The sequence below is a fragment of the Mobula hypostoma genome, chromosome 2, assembly GCF_963921235.1.
Source record: "Mobula hypostoma chromosome 2, sMobHyp1.1, whole genome shotgun sequence".
Lineage (NCBI taxonomy): Eukaryota > Metazoa > Chordata > Chondrichthyes > Myliobatiformes > Myliobatidae > Mobula > Mobula hypostoma.
In genome coordinates this window covers 173,158,013-173,171,560 of record NC_086098.1, presented here as the reverse complement: position 1 = coordinate 173,171,560, position 13,548 = coordinate 173,158,013, and the positions used below count along the sequence as shown (strand labels likewise).

Below are 13,548 nucleotides of genomic sequence, written 5' to 3'. Positions count from 1 at the left end.
TAACATCCTGTCCCAAGTCCGGCTTCCCTTCAGGAACTGATACCGGAACAGGGATAAAAGACCTTTTTGAGAAGATGGCAATCTGTTTCCAATTATCAGAACTACCAGTAAAAGCCTAAACAAATATGACTAATAGCTTGGCATGCTGAAAGTGTGGAAAGCACACGACACAATCAACTTAAGAACTGGTTGATGTTGCAACCAGTAAAAGTTGTCAAGGTAAACACTGAGAACTACTTACAAGACAAACTTCATTCCTGCTTGTGTTTAAAGGGCTTCCAATTTAAACCCATATAGGAATGAGGCAGAACAGGAAAATGTTTTCCATGATAGCGTGCCATAAGAAGTAGAACGAACACGTAGCTATGATAATGACCTCTGTGAGTGCAGGATTACAAATTAATAGACAAGGGAACTCAGCAGGTCAGGCAGCATCAAGTTCAAGTTCAGATTTATTGTCCTTCGACCATAGACAAGTCTACCACCAAATCCAGACCAAGGTGCACAACACAGTACGTATAATTCACACGCAACACATAAGGTAATATTAGCACAAATAAATTAACGATTAATAAGGTGCATTTATGACACAAGCGAAAAATATAACACTACTGGTGCTTCGTACGTGATGTGGTCTGGGTGGAGACGGGGAGGTCAGTAGTCTGACAGACTGGTGGAAGAAGAAGTTTCCCATCCCAACAGTCAATGTCAATATGACACCTCCTGCCTGATGGTAGGTGGTCAAAGAGTTTCTTGGAAGGATGGGAGGAATATATATGCTGCGCTCCTGATAAATATCTTGAATGTTTAAAATTAATGAATATTTGTGGACCTAATTAACAGTCAGAGAGCAGAAGAAACCTTTCTTCGTCATGCAGAGGTCTGAGCGTAAATATTTTGTGAACAGAACAAAGAGGAACACAGGGCTGGGCTTGGGGCATTTATGAGAAATCAGTAGTGTTGCGAAACTGAGCACATGGGCAGAGCAGGAAAGGATCTGCTCAGGAATTTTGTAATGAATGCAAAGACAACAATTTTCCCTCTTGGTATGGTGCCAATACAACTGAAATATCCACCCATGCTGAGTCAAGCGAGAGAGCATCAGAGACAGAAGTGACAAACAACACTTTAACAAGTGACAAAGGGTGAGTGAACAATGGTGCACGAGTACGTTGATGAACTAATGGACCAATAAATATGTGTCCCGTGAAGCTTCAAGTACAGATGAACACAGAGATGAGGATTCCACCTTTCTTTCTGCTGCCCGCGATTCATAGAAATTTTCTTGCTGTGTTGGACCCTGAAGTTTCTGCGATAGAACAGTTCTTTAGAAGTCAAGAATGAGGCATAAAAATTATTGCTTATGGCTGTTTTATTGAGTGTTACAAGAGCAAAGAAAAAGAAGGAGAAGCTTTCAGACAAAAAGAGACCAATCTAAAAATAAGTCATGGTATTCTCATACCATACTGAGTTAACAGAAACTCAGTTGAACCCAGTTAACCAATAAGATAGCCAGATTAAAGTAATGTGACACTGTTCTGACTGCCATCAAAGTCATCAGAGAGACAATAAAGCTGCTGATAAAGAAATCTTTCTTCATTACAGGAAGCAGGCATTCTTTTGGAAATGCTCAAAGTAGTCTGTCAAATCCAAAAGTACATCAACGTAACGAAGGGCTGGATCCTCCAAATGTTTCTCATAACTACTTCTTTCACTTCTCTTAAGTCTTCTTTTTCTTTGAAACGTGTTTCTGCCACTGTTGGAGTCTGTATCCTATATTTTGGTGGTGAGTTTTTGGGCCTATTAGATGATCCGGTACTTTGCTGTCTCTGAGAGGATTCCACAAGGCTTCAAGCAAAATGTGTGGCCTCAAGGCCAAGAAGCCTGGAGATGGGCACAAACTCGTGATTGGCTCCATTTCTCACCGATATTGCAGATTAAAACACTGAGAAATCATCGAGGTGAGAACGGAAGGCAAGCAGGTGTTCAGCACTACCTACCAGCCTCTCTCTCTCTAAGGAAATTCCTGTCTTCAAAATGGTCTCTCTCCATCAAAACTATTGGAGGATAGTGCCAGGCTTCTGGATTTTGGACAATATTTAATCACTGCAGTTTGTACTTCTGGTCACATGGACCAGATGGTGAGCACCACAAGGTTTTGAAAGAGATGACTGAAGAGATTGGGGAGGCATTAGTAATGGTATTTCAATTGTTGGGAAGATGTTGGAGTCGATCCTTAAGGATGTGGCTTTGGGGTACTTGGAGGCACATGATAAAATAGGCTGTAGTCAGCATGGTTTCCTCAAGGGAAAATCTTGTCTGACAAATCTGTTAGAATTCTTTGAAGAAATAACAAGCAGGATAGACAAAGGAGAGTTGAATTGAATTGAATTGACTTTATTTCTTACATCATTCACATACACATGGAGTAAAAATCTTTATCTTACGTCTCCGTCTAAATGTGCCATGTACAATCATAGTAATTTATAATAATTTATAATAAATAGAACAGTCAATGTAATATAGAGTACACTCAAATCAAGCATGAGTGCATCAGTCTGATGGCCTGGTGGAAGAATCTGTCTTGGAGCCTGTTGGTCCTGGGTTTTATGCTGCTGTACTGTTTCCTGGATGGTAGCAGCAGGAATAGATTGTGGTTGGGATGACTTGGGTCCCCAATGATCCTGTAAGCCCTTTTTACACACCTGTCCTTCTAAATGTTCTGTATCATGGGAAGTTCACAACTACAGATGCGCTGGGCTGTCCGCACCACTCTCTGCAGAGTCCTGCGATTATGGGAGGTACAGTTCCCATACCAGGCAGTGATGCAGCCAGTCAGGATGCTCTCAATTGTGCCCCTGTAGAAATTTTTTAGGATCTGGGGACCCATATCAAACTTCCGCAAACATCTGAGTTGAAAGAGTCGCTGTTATGCCTTTTACACCACACAGCTGGTGTGTACAGACCACGTGAGGTCCTCGGTGATGTGGATGCCAAGGAACTTGAAGCTGGTTATCCTCTCAACCCCAGATCCATTGATGTCAATAAGGGTTAGCCCACCTCCACTCCTCCTGTAATCCACAACCAGCTGTTGATGTACTTTTGGATTTTCTGAAGGCCTTTGACAAGGTGGCACACATGAGGCTGCTAAACAAGCTATGAGCCCATAGTATTACAGGGGAAATTCTAGCATGGATAAAGCAGTGGCTGATTGGGTGGAGGCAAAGAGTGGGAATAAAGTGAGGCTTTTCTGGCTGGCTTCTGGTGACTAGTGGTATTCTACAGGGGTCTATGTTGGGAACAATTCTTTTAACATTACATGTTAAAACTGCCCAGCAGATTATCAGCACCCAGTTGCCCACCATTTGAGAACACCTACCATAAATGCTGCCTGGGCAAGAGGAAAAGCATTATCAAGGATGCATCTCACCCCAAACATGGACATTTTACTCTCCTGCCATCCGGTAGGTGCTACAGGAGCCTCCGCTCCCGCACCAGCAGACACAGGAAGAGCTTCTTCCCTGAGGCTGTGATCCTGCTGAACCTCACATCACAGCGCTAAGCAGAATTGCACCCACATTGTACTGTCTCAGTACTTTTATATTTGTGTGCTGCAGCATTTACTTTTTATTCGCAGTTATTTTGTAAATAATACTATTCTTTTGCACTTTTGGTTAGATGCTAATTGCATTTCATTGGCTTTGTATCTGTAGTCGGCACAATGACAATAAAGTTGAATCTAATCTAATCTTAATCAGTTGGATGAGAAAGTAAAGACGTTACATAAGGATTTGGACAAATTAGGAGAATGGGAATGGAATGGCAGATGGTATACAATGTCAGGAAATGGAAAGTCATGCACTTTGGTAGAAGAAATGAAAGGGTTGACTATTTTCTAAATGGAGGGAAAATACTAAAATCTGAAGTGCAAAGGGATTTATCTGGGAGCCCTTGTTCAGGATTCCCTGAAAATTAATTTACAGTTTGAGTCTGTGGCAAGGACGACAAATGCAATTTTAGCATACATTTCAAGAGAACTGGAACATTAAAGCAAGAATGTAATGTTGAGATTTTATAAAGCACTGGTGAGGCCTCACTTCGAGCATTGTGAGCATTCCTTTCGAAAAGATGTGCTGAAAATGGAGAGGGTTCAAAGGAGGTTCAGGAAAATGATTCCAGGATTGAATGGCTTGTCACATGAAGAGTGTTTGATGACTCCGGTCCTGTATTTCCTGGAATTCAGAAAAATGAGGGGTGACTTCATTAAAACCTATCACATGGTGAAAGGACTTGATAGAGTGGATGTGGAGAGACTGTTACCTATGGTGGGAGAGTCTAAGACCAGAAGACACAACCTCAGATTGGAGGGGAATCCTTTTTGAATGGACATGAGGAGGAATTTCTTGGCAGCTGTGAAGGTTGTATGTATATTTAAGGCAGATGTTGATAGATTCTTGATTGGTCAGGGCATGAAGGGATATGGGGAGAAGTCAAGAGATTGGGGTTGAGATGGAAAATGGATCCGCCAGGATGGAGTGGCAGAACAGAACTGACAGGTCAAATGGCCTAATTCTGCTCCTATATCTTCTGGTCTTATATACATACTTCAATAATGAATTGACATTGACTCTGAATTCACTTTGGACAGCAGGAAACATTTTGTGACATTTGACCTTGGATCACATGGCTCCATCAGCCCCTTTCAGAGGTTTCTCCTGGAGTGAGGTTTCATAACCATTGAGCTGTTAATTGTGTTTTCTTTGCTATAGTGTTATATTTAATATTTTGTTTTTATCTTGAATTATCTGGAGACTCAGTTAATAACTGTGGCATATCAATAACGTTGGGCCTCTGTGATCAATACCTTTTTGTGTGTAACTTTGTTGGTACAGTTCTGGCATTGTAACAGTGGCAAGTAAATGTCATTTAGCATAGTCAGTCAGATCAAGTAATTAGAAAAGTGAACATTCTCACGCCCTGAGATCTCCTGGATCTCTGGAACATCGAATAACCTCAGTGGCCACTTTATTAGGTACCCCCTTATAAAATGGCTACTGAGAGTACGTTTATGGTCTTCTGATGCTGTACCCCATCCACCTAAAGGTTCGATGCAGTAGCCGATCCACCTAAAGGTTTGATGCATTGTGCATTCAGAGATGCTCTTCTGCACACCATGGTTATGACACGTGGTTATTTGAGTTACTGGTGCTTCCCTGTCCATTCACCTCTGACCTCTTAACAAGGTGTTTTTACCCACAGAACTGCCACTCATTGGATATTTTTTGTTCTTCTCACCATTCTCTATAAACTCTGGAGATTGTTATTTGTGACAATTTCAAGAGATCAACAGTTTCTGAGATAATCTATCCCATCTGGCACCAACAATAATTCCATGGTCAAAGTCATTTAGGTCACATTCTTCCCCATCCTGATGTCTGGTCTGAACAACAACTTAACTTCCTGAAACTGATCCAATCACAAACAAGAGAAAATCTGCAGAAGCCGGAGATCTAAGCAACACAAAATGCTGGAGGAACTCAGCAAATTTTCCTGTGTTACATCGGTGACTGCATTGGTGCTGCTTCCTGCACCCATTCGGAGATTGTCGACTTCATCAACTTTGCTTCCAACTTCCATCCTGCCCTCAAATTTACCTGGTCCGTTTCTGACAGCTCCCTCTCCTTTCTCAATCTCTTTGTCTCTACATCTGGAGACAGCTTATCTACTGATGTCTATTATAAACCCACAGACTCTCACAACTACCTGGACTATACCTCTTCCCATCCTGTTACTTGTAAAAATGACATCCCCTTCCCTCAATTCCTCAGTCTCCACCGCATCTGCTCTCAGGACGAGGCTTTCATTCTAGAACGAAGCAGATGTCCTACTTCTTCAGAGAAAGGGGCTTCCCTTCCTCCCTCATCAACACTGCCCTCACCTGCAACTCTTCCATTTTGCATTCATCTGCCCTCACCATATCCTCCCACGACCCCGCCAGGGATTGGGTTCCTCTTGTCCTTACCTACTACCCCACCAGCCTCCGTGTCCAGCACATAATTCTCCATAACTTCTACCATCTCCGATGGGATCCCGTCACCAAGCACATCATTCCCTCCCCCGCTCACTTTCTGTTTTCCACAGGGATCACTCCCTGCCAATCTCTCTTGTCCATTTGTCCCTCCCCACTGATTTTCCTCCTGGCACATATCCTTGCAAGCGGAACAAGTGCTACACTTTCTCCCTCACTTCCATTCGAGGCCCAAAACAGTCCTTTCAAGAGAGGTGACACTTCTCCTGTGAGTCTGTTGAGGTTATAAGACCATAAGACAAAGGAACAGAAGTCGGCTGTTCGGCCCATCGAGTCTGCTCCGCCATTTTATCATGAGCTGAACCATTCTCCCATTTACTCCCACTCCCCCGCCTTCTCAGCATAACCTTTGATGCCCTGGCTACTCAGATACCTATCAATCTCTGCCTTAAATACACACAATGACTTGGCCTCCATTGCCACCCGTGGCAACAAATTCCATAGATTCACCACTCTGTGGCTAAAAAAATTTCTTCGCATCTCTGTTCTGAATGGGCTCCCTTCAATCCTTAAGTCATGCCCTCTCGTACTTGACTCCCCCATCATGGGAAACAACTTTGCCACACCCACTCTGTCCATGCCTTTCAACGTTCGAAATGTTTCTGTGAGGTCCCCCCCATTCTTCTAAACTCCAAGGAATACAGTCCAAGAGCGGACAAACGTTCCTCATATGTTAACCCTCCCATTCCCGGAATCATTCTAGTGAATCTTCTCTGTATCCTCTTCAACATCAGCATATCCTTTCTTAAATAAGGAGACCAAAACTGCCCACAGTACTGCAAGTGAGGTCTCACCAGCGCCTTATAGAGCCTCAACATCACATCCCTGCTCCTATACACTATTCCTCTAGAAATGAATGCCAACATTGCATTCGCCTTCTTCACCACCGACTCAACCTGAGGTTAACCTTAAGGGTATAGAAACATAGAAACATAGAAAATAGGTGCAGGAGTAGGCCATTCGGCCCTTCGAGCCTGCACCGCCATTTATTATGATCATGGCTGATCATCCAACTCAGAACCCCACCCCAGCCTTCCCTCCATACCCCCTGACCCCTGTAGCCACAAGGGCCATATCCAACTCCCTCTTAAACATAGCCAATGAACTGGCCTCAACTGTTTCCTGTGGCAGAGAATTCCACAGATTCACCACTCTCTGTGTGAAGAAGTTTTTCCTAATCTCGGTCCTAAAAGGCTTCCCCTCTATCCTCAAACTGTGACCCCTCGTTCTGGACTTCCCCAACATCGGGAACAATCTTCCTGCATCTAGCCTGTCCAATCCCTTCAGGATCTTATACGTTTCAATCAGATCCCCCCTCAATCTTCTAAATTCCAACGAGTACAAGCCCAGTTCATCCAGTCTTTCTTCATATGAAAGTTCCGCCATCCCAGGAATCAATCTGGTGTATCCTGCACAAGGATTCCCAAGTTCCGTTGCATCTCAGAACTTTGAATTCTCTCCCCATTTAAATAATAGTCTGCCAGTTTATTTCTTCTGCCAAAGTGCATAACCATACACTTTCCAACATTGTATTTCATTTGCCACTTCCTTGCCCATTCTTCCAATCTATTCAAGTCTCTCTGAAGACTCTGTTTCCTCCGCACTACTGGCCCCACCATCTGTCTTCGTATCATCAGCAAACTTAGCCACGAAGCCATCTATTCCATAATCCAAATCGTTGATGTACAATGTAAAAAGAAGCGGCCCCAACACTGATCCCTGTGGAACACCACTGGTAACCGGCAGCCAACCAGAATAGGATCCCTTTATTCCCACTCTGTTTCCTGCCAATCAGCCAACTCTCTATCCACGTATGTATCTTTCCCATAATTCCATGGGCTCTTATCTTTTTAAGTAGCCTCATGCGTGGCACCTTGTCAAAGGCCTTCTGAAAATCCAAATATACAACATCCACTGCATCTCCCTTGTCTAGCCTACTTGTAATTTCCTCAAAAAATTGTAATGGGTTTGTCGGGCAAGATTTTCCTTTAAGGAAACCATGCTGAGTTCTGCCTATCTTGTCATATGCCTCCAGGTACTCCATAACCTCATCCTGACAATCGACTCCAACAACTTCCCAAACACCGATGTCAAACTAACAGGTCTATAATTTCCTTTTTGCTTCCTTGCCCCCTTCTTTTTAAATCTTTTTATTGAATAAGTATACAAAAAAGGTAAGCCATATAAACATTAATACAATGTTAAAGTATAATAAAATTCCAAAAGGTATCAATACCAAAAAAATACTACAAACAATGTAATTTAAACATAAGAAACCAAGATAACATAATAGTATACTAAATTTTATATATATCAATGGAAAAAAAAGAAAAAAAAACCCCAAAAAAAAACCCACCATGCAACTAACTAAAAGCAAAGCAAAGCAATGGACTAACTTGAAACCAAACAGAGTTAAACTTAAAATCATGTCCTCAATCCCGACCTCCATTAAAAACAGTGAAAAAAAACAAGAAGGGTAAATATTACATTAAATGAAAATATCGAATAAAAGGTCCCCAAATCTGTTCAAATTTAAATGAAGAATCATAAAGGTTACTTCTAATTTTCTCCAAATTCAAACATAAAATCGACTGAGAAAACCAAAAAAAGGTAGTTGGAGCATTAAGCTCTTTCCAATGTTGTAAAATATATCTTTTCGCCATTAAAGTAAGAAATGCAATCATTCTACGGGCTGAAGGGGAAAGATTACTAGAAATTTTAGGTAGTCCAAAGATAGCAGTAATAGGGTGAGGAGAGATATCTATATTTAATACCTTAGAAATAATATTAAAAATATCTCTCCAAAAAGTTTCCAAAGTAGGGCAAGACCAAAACATATGAGTTAAAGAGGCTATCTGCCCCGAACATCTATCACAGAAAGGATTAATATGCGAGTAAAAACGTGCTAACTTATCTTTGGACATATGTGCTCTATGAACCACTTTAAATTGAATTAGGGAATGTTTAGCACAAATAGAGGAAGTATTAACTAATTGTAAAATCTGCCCCCAATCATCCACAGAAATGGTAAGCCCCAATTCCTGTTCCCAATCTACCCTAATCTTATCAAATGGAGCTTTCCTAAGTCCTTGCCCCCTTCTTAATTACTGGAGTGACATTTGCAAACTTCCAGTCCTCCGGAACCATGCCAGAATCTATCGACTTTTGAAAGATCATCGCTAATGCCTCCGCAATCTCCACAGCTACTTCCTTCAGAACACGAGGGTGCATTCCATCTGGTCTGGGAGATTTATCTACCTTTAGACTATTCAGCTTCCTGAGTACGTTCTCTGTCGTAATTATGACTGCGCACACGTCTCTTCCCTGCCACCCTTGAGTGTCCGGTATACTGCTGATGTCTTCCTCAGAGAAGACTAATGCAAAATACTCATTCAGTTCCTCCGCCATCTCCTTATCTCCTGTATCAGTTATCTACTGTATCTGGTGGTCCTAGTGTGGCTCCTGTATATCGGTGAGACCTGACGAAGATTGGGAGACTACTTCACCGAGCACCTATGCTCCGTCTGATGAAAAAAAGCGGGATCCCCCGTGGCCATGCATTAAAATTTCACCTTGCATTCCCATATGTCAGTCCATGGCATCCTCTACTGCCACGATGAGGGCACACTCAGGGTGTAGGAGCAACACCTTATATTTCATCTGGGTAGCCTACATCGACTTATCAAACATCTTGTAATTCAACCCTCCCCACTCCTACCACGTCCCCCACCCGCCACACGGTTCCCCATTTCCTTTTCCCTCTTCACCTTATCTCCTTACCTGCCCATCATCTCCCTCTGGTGCTCCTCCCCTTTTCTTTCTTCCATTGCCTTCTGTCCTCACCTATCAGATTCCCCCTTCTCCAGCCCTTTATCTCTTTCACCAATCAACTTCCCAGCTCTTTACTTCACCCCTCACCTGCCCACCCCCCGGTTTCACCTGTCATCTACGACTATTTGTGCCTCCCTCCTCCCTCCCCCACCTTCTTACTCTGACTTCTCATCTATTTTCTCCACTTCTAATGAAGGCTCTCGGCCCGAAACGTTGACTGTTTACTCTTTTCCATAGATACTGCCTGGCCTGCTAAGTTCTTCCAGCATTTTGTATGTGTTTTCTGACAATGTCTGCAGGTTTTCATGCTGCCACATGATTGTCTGATTAGACAGTTGCATCAATGAGCAGTGGGCTGTGTGTACCTAATACAGCAGCTGCTGAGTGTTGATACGAGGCTCCATTGGATTTTGGTTTCAGGGTGGAGAGTTAAGGGGCTGAGACCAAAATCAGATCAATGATGAGGTTTGAGGAGCAGAACAGGCGACTCCTGCTCTGATTACTACTGGTCTCAGGAATGCAATCCAACAGGGAAATGTCATAATTAAAAAAAAGACAGAATTATGCATATTATTAGGCAGGGCAGCACTGTGAGGATCGTGTGTTTTTCGATTTCTCAAGCACCTTTAACACTGTACAGCCCTCATTGCTGGGGGAAAACTCTGTTCAATGCAGCTTGTGACTTGCATCGTAACCTGGATAATGGACTGGCTGACTGGAGTTTGTGCTTGTGTGTTAGTGTGGCTTCAGAGCTGTGTGTCAGGAATGTCTATAAGCAGCACTGAGGCCCCACAGGGGACCGTATTGGCTCCCTTCCCCTGTTTACCCTTTATACCTGGGACTTTAAATTCAACACTGAGTCATGTCAAATAGCAGAAATTCCCTGGTGACTTAGCAATAGTTGAGGGAGGACAGGAGGATGAATACAGGGTTCTGATGGAGGACTTTGTCAAACGGTGCAAGGTGAATCATCTGCAGCTCAACATCAGTAAGGCAAAGGAGATGGTGATGGCCTAAGCCTGCATTGCTCCCTGTTACTATTGATGGTGAGGATGTGGATGTGGTGAGGAACTTCAAGAACCTGGGGGTGCGCCTGGTTGACAGACTCGAGTGGAGCACCAACACAGAGGCTGTGTACAAGAAGGGCCAGAGTCACCTCTACTTCCTGAGGAGACTGAGGTCCTTTGGAGTTGGAAGGCCTCTTGTCGCCAGTAAAATCTTCTATGTGGTGGTGATATCTGTTATCTATCAAATTCTGATTTGATGGAAACGGATGTGAGAGCACGGAGGAACATCTGGGAAACTTCTGAAATGCCCGCTTCGCTGCCGCTGCTACTGTGTAGTAACCGGAATCTCCGGAGCTGAAGGCCCCGAAATCCTCGGCTTTGCGTGTTTCAGAGGCCAGGAGAGGTTGAAGGCGCTCGGCAGAGGATGGCGCTCGGGAAGCTGTATCGGAGAGGCTGTTCGGAAGCTTGGAATTTTCAGACGGATGGACTCAGGGTCGGCTGTGGTGGGCTGCTTCCAAGGTATCGGCAAGTTGACGGTGCCTGGAGGTTTATGGCAGGGAGTTCCTTCCTTTTGCCGCCTGCTATCGGAGACTTGGGAATCAATCGACTCGGGACCTTGAGAGTTTCTTTTACTGTGCTCACGGTCTGTTCTTCATTGCTTTGCACTGCTGTAACTATATGTTATAATCATGTGGTTCTGTCGCGTTAGTCTTTGGTCTGTCCTGTCTTCTGTGATATCACTCCGGAGAAGCATTGTATCATTTCTTAATGCATGTATGCATTTCTAAATGACAATAAAAGAGGACTGAGTGTTCTCATAATCTAATCTATTTTACTGCAGATATCTCTCTTTTTCCGAACCAAGTTTCCAATATCCCTTGAAAACCATGGCTCTCTCGAACTTTTAACCTCTCCTTTCAACCTAACAGGAACATAAAGATTCTGTACTCTCAAAATTTCACCTTTAAATGACTTCCATTTCTCTATTACATTCTTATGACACTATTCACAACACCGCAAACCTTTATGTCAGCAGCAAATTCACTAACCCATCCCTCCACTTCTTATCCATGTCACAGAATAAAAAAAAATTTTAAAGATACAAAACTGAAATAATTAGTGTTCATGAGTTGAAATCTGATGGTGGAGGGGAGGAAACTGGTCCTAAAATGTTAAGTGTGCATCTTCAGCCAGCTGCAACTGCTCCCTGATGGTAGAAGTGACGGAGAGCACGTCCTGGGAGATGAGGCCCTTGATGATGGATGCTGCCTTCTTGAGGCAATGCCCTCAATATCCTCAATATGCTGACCAAGTCTGCAAACATTTGCATCCTCTTTCGATCTTGTCTATTGGAGTGTCCATAGCAGATGGTAATGCAGCCAGTCAGAATATTCTCCACCGTACATCAGTAGCATATAACGAGCGAAAAACCAGGTGCTGAGCAAACTCCTGTGGTGACGTAGTTGGGGAGCAGTTTCCTACAGTTCAGCTGCCCTGTTTCCTCACTTGTACTCAGTGACTGCTCCGACCTACCAAATTGCCTGCAAGCTGTGCTCGCTGCCCGGCCATCTCTGCGTCTGAATGAAGATCTGGCCATCTAGTTGTTTGCTGTAATGCTGTGCTTCCTTCCAGTCTTTTCTGTGACACTCTCCTATTGCAGAAATACCAGATCATCTGCTGCACAACATGGGGAAGGTGTGTTGTGTGATGGAGCACTGAGTGGAGGGAGAGATGGGAGAAGGGGCAGTGCATACACTTCAGAATAGAGAAAGGTGACCATCATTTTGCAAGATACTATGTTGTGACAAGGCAAGGATTGCATATGATGACATATATATACTTTGATAATAAATTGACTTTGTGCTTTGCAAGATAATGTACAGATAGTGTGCAGTCAACCAAGGGTTGAAATCGCTTAGAAGAGCCATTTGTTTACCAAAACAAGGTAAAGATGCAAACACAGGATTCTAGGATGTTGGATTCTGATGCTTTTTATCCAAGGTTCTTTTGGAAGTCAAGAAAGAGGCATGAAACTTGTTACTTCACGAACATTTGATTATGTGCTGAAATAACAAAGAGAATTGGAAATTATAGAAGGTGAAGGAAAAGAAGAGGCAAAGACTTAAAGAATAAATGTGGCAAGATAATGTATTCAGCTCCTTTTATACCATAAATAAGAAATATTGCATTCAAATCTGTAGATAAGAGTTAACCAATCACATGGCCCCTATCCAAATAATGTGATGCCCAAGAACTTCATAGAATCATATAGAACTGTAACCACCAGGGGGCAGACTGAACAATTGCATACACACACTAGGAAACGTACTAAACAGTTATTTGCATATAGGCAGCTACTGTATATGAAATACAACCAGGCAATTATTTGTTAAACTGCACAGAAAATAGCTATTTTACAGGCTATTCCAATAAGAGTGACATTTGCTTTGTGTCAGTTATTTTAATAAATCTGTAGTATTATTTCCCTTAACACATGGATTCTGTTGGGTGTTAACACTTGTAATACCATGGCCTACCGTGGTGTCTTCATACTTAGGGTGTTCTCTTTCAAGTGGCCACAAAGTGGTACTTCATTGGGGAAAAAATGGGATAAATTTCTCA

The 13,548-nt window shown here is 42.9% G+C and overlaps 1 pseudogene; it reads right to left on the bottom strand.

Annotated features, from left to right (window-relative positions):
• LOC134357753 (deoxynucleoside triphosphate triphosphohydrolase SAMHD1-like) overlaps positions 1-12,495 on the bottom strand; it is a 73,050-nt pseudogene extending 60,555 nt beyond the window's left edge.
• Positions 12,496-13,548: the final 1,053 nt, after the last annotated feature.